At 36.1% G+C, this 3,539-nt stretch overlaps 1 pseudogene; it reads right to left on the bottom strand.

Annotated features, from left to right (window-relative positions):
* Positions 1 to 1,448: 1,448 nt before the first annotated feature.
* On the bottom strand, positions 1,449 to 2,380 carry LOC127227803 (olfactory receptor 5B3-like; annotated as a pseudogene).
* Positions 2,381 to 3,539: the final 1,159 nt, after the last annotated feature.

Here is a 3,539-nt window from a genome sequence, read left to right as displayed (position 1 = left end):
AGAAGGCATAAGAATCAGAAACCCACTTGTCCACACACTCTCAGAAGTCCCATAAAAACACTAAACTGAAAGCCATAATATATTATCAGAGTGCCTGGAGCAGACCCATGCACACCCTGTGCATTCTGCCTCAGTCTCTGTGAGTTCATATGAGCTTTTCTCAGTTGATATAGAGGGCCTTCTTTGCCTGCTATATTCCGTCTCCTCTGGCTCTCCCCCCATTTCTGCCGTCTTTTTCACATGGTTTTATGAGCTCTAATGGAAGGGATTTGATTGAAACATCTATTTAGAGATGTGTGTTCCTAGGTCTGTCCCTCTACTGGCAATTATTAACCATGACAATGTTTGGCTATACAGGTGGGAGCCATGACCTATCTGCAAGTTGCTTGAGAGATATCATGGACAGCGACATTGAACTGAAATTCAGGATCTAAGCAATTAACAGTTAGTTGGCTGAACCTTGAACCTTATATCACAAAAGTGAGTTTAAGAGTACATACAGAAAGTCAATTGCTGAAATGTTTTTGTAGAGGGAGTTGTCTTCAATGTTATATGTCAGGCTTTTTGCAAGTGAAAAACTGGGATCAAAGTATTTCATGCCTGACCTTGGTATAGCAACAGACACGTGGTAACTTGTCCTTGAGCAATTCACCTACAGGGCAACTAATCTATTTTGGACTTGCTCTGAAGTCTAAAATCAGCTAATGGTTTAAAAAAGCTATTTTTGTAGCTGAGCATGTAACTATTTTCCTATGTCAGTCTAAGCTATGAAAAAAACATCTTAGTGTTATTTCTAGCCATCAAAATTATGCAGTTAAGAAAATATCTTCCTGACTATCCACAAATATATGTGGGCCAGTAGATGAAATAAATATACAAGATAAGCATGCAGGCAGTGATAGAAATACCCACAGATGATTATAGGGAAGAAATGAACTGGAACATAAGAAAAATTATAGACATAGGTAAGCAGTTCTCAGAGTTTGTGGTCCCAAGCATTGCTTGAGAAGGTTGCTGCATGAGAGAGTTGTTCATCTGCTGGATCAATACCCGAATTATTAATTGTCATCTATTGTATTTATGTCATGGCCCATGACATGTGTCAGCATATCAATGTGTCTAACAAGCTTCTTTTGGAGTTGTCCGTTTATATCAAATATATAGATTAATGATTACAGTTGATTTTGAATATAATATTAAGAGTTTGATGATAGAAAGTTTAAAAATAAATACTAGTCTATTTAAAAAGTACATTAATATCCTCAGAGGAATATTTTCGAGAAGACCAAAAGAACTCATAGCTATGATTCAGAATACAATATTTTTCTTTTCCTATACAGTATAGTTGTTGCAGAAATACAATAATCTGTTCTTTATTTTAATAGCATGTATAAGAAAAAATGAAAAGCATTATTCATCTTAGAACTTTAAAAATAAATCAATATAAACTATTTTGCCATTAGCAAAACTTTTGTTAATGCATTCTTAACCTCCTTGTTTCTCAAGCTGTAGACCAGAGGGTTTAGCATGGGTATGATCATGGTGTAAAACACAGATGCGATTTTGTCAGTGTCCATGGAGTGACTGGAGCTGGGTTGCAAGTACATGAATATAATTGTCCCATAGAAAATAGATACTGCAGTGAAGTGTGAAGCACAGGTGGATACAGCCTTTCCATAACCAGCTCTTGATCTCATCTTTAGGATAGTGACAAAAATGAATATATAGGATATCCAGATAACTAAAAGAGCAAAAAAGATATTGAAGCTCACTGCATAAACAAGAACCAATTCACTGACATGTCTGTCAGAGCAAGAAAGAACCATAAGTGCTGGAATATCACAAAAAAAGTGATGAACTATATGAGCCCCACAAAAGAAAGACTGAAAGTGTCTCCAATGTGGATGGAGGCATTCAGAAAACCACAAAAATAAGAACCTATACAAAGACATACATACACACTTGTAGTCATAGTGGTAGCATAGTACAGGGGCTTACACACTGCTGTGTATCGATCATAGGCCATTGACGCCAGGAGATAATTCTCAACAGTAGCAAAGGCAACAAAAAAGAACATCTGAGTAGCACAGTCATTGTAGGAAATTACCTTGTCTCCTATAAGAAGCCCAGTCATGACTGTAGGGGTGACAGCTGAAGAATAACAAAAATCAACCAAGGACAAATTTCCTAGGAAAAAGTACATAGGTGTATGCAGCCTAGAGTCCAGGACAATAAGGAGGATCAATCCCAGGTTTCCCACTATGGTGAAGGTGTAGATTAGGAGGAAGGTGATGAAAAGGGGAATCTGTAGTCCTGGTTCATCAGTGAGTCCCAGTAGGAGAAAATGTGTCACATATGTCATATTCTTCATCAGTGTCATCTTTTAGTAATAAGATGGTCCATAGCCAGGGGGAAAGAGGAACATGATGATAAAGAAGCTGAACTAAAATAGAAAAACGTAAGTGAGTAATACGGCTTTTGATCAACAATGTGTACTTTGAGATTGTCTGGTAAATGGGCTTGTGCCAAGTCAACTCTGATGTTTTATTTTTACAGAGAGTTATATATAATAGATTTTAAAGATTATTAATGGAGTGCTACCCAAATTTAAAATTTTGTTTCCTGTATAGTCATAATAGATGGAGACTATTCAATAATGATAAAAAATAATGTGTGGATAATCTCCAAATTTACCTCTGACTCCTTATATCTCACTTTATTTGTTGATCACTTTTCAAGAACTACTCTAGACAGGCACTTTAGGTGACCACTCTGTGAATGGCCTCAATGACATTAGAACTTGCTTGCCTGTAAATTATGGAGCACAAGAAATTGAATAATTCATACATATTACTAAAATATGAAATGCTAGTCTGTGCTTTGAGTCTGTGGTTTTATTTAACCCTTGCTGATTCTCAAGTATCAGAATTTAATCAGATTTTTTAATTAAATTGAAAATAACATTAAACATAATTACATAGCTTTCTTGGCAAGAACCCAAATTTTTTCAGTTAGAGTTGTGTTTCTATTTCTAAGCACACATTTCTGTTATAGTCTTTTGTCCCAGAGTACAGGGCCCAGGAATAAAGTGCCCTATAAAATAGGTACTTTGGCTTGCAACTAAGTTCATTTTCCTTTTTTCTTTATCTGTATTTGGACACTGTTCTAAGCATACATTATCAGAAAGTCAGGGATTTCTCATTCTTCCTCTAAATCTTTCTTCCTCTTCCTTGATGGTGTGGCTTCAAAACCAACATTGCTGAACACAGAACATAGACATAACTCAAAATATATGACCTTCTCTCTTCCTTTTCTCCATCTACCTATTAACAGCAGCTGCCAGATTTGAATCTTACATGTTCAAACATCATTATGAGTTTATTTCTAAAGTATCTTACTAATGAGACTAAGAACTGAACATGGATGCAGGGTATCTAGGTAAAAGATGTAATGTGTGTATGTGTGATTGTGTGTGTGTGTGTGTGTGTGTGTGTGTGTGTGTGTGTGTGTATGCACAGTAGATATGATGGGGTAATTTA

This window comes from Phodopus roborovskii, unplaced genomic scaffold (assembly GCF_943737965.1).
Source record: "Phodopus roborovskii unplaced genomic scaffold, PHOROB, whole genome shotgun sequence".
Classification (NCBI taxonomy): Eukaryota; Metazoa; Chordata; class Mammalia; order Rodentia; family Cricetidae; genus Phodopus; species Phodopus roborovskii.
Note: the sequence above shows the minus strand (reverse complement) of the source record. Positions and strands in the feature narration are given on the sequence as shown.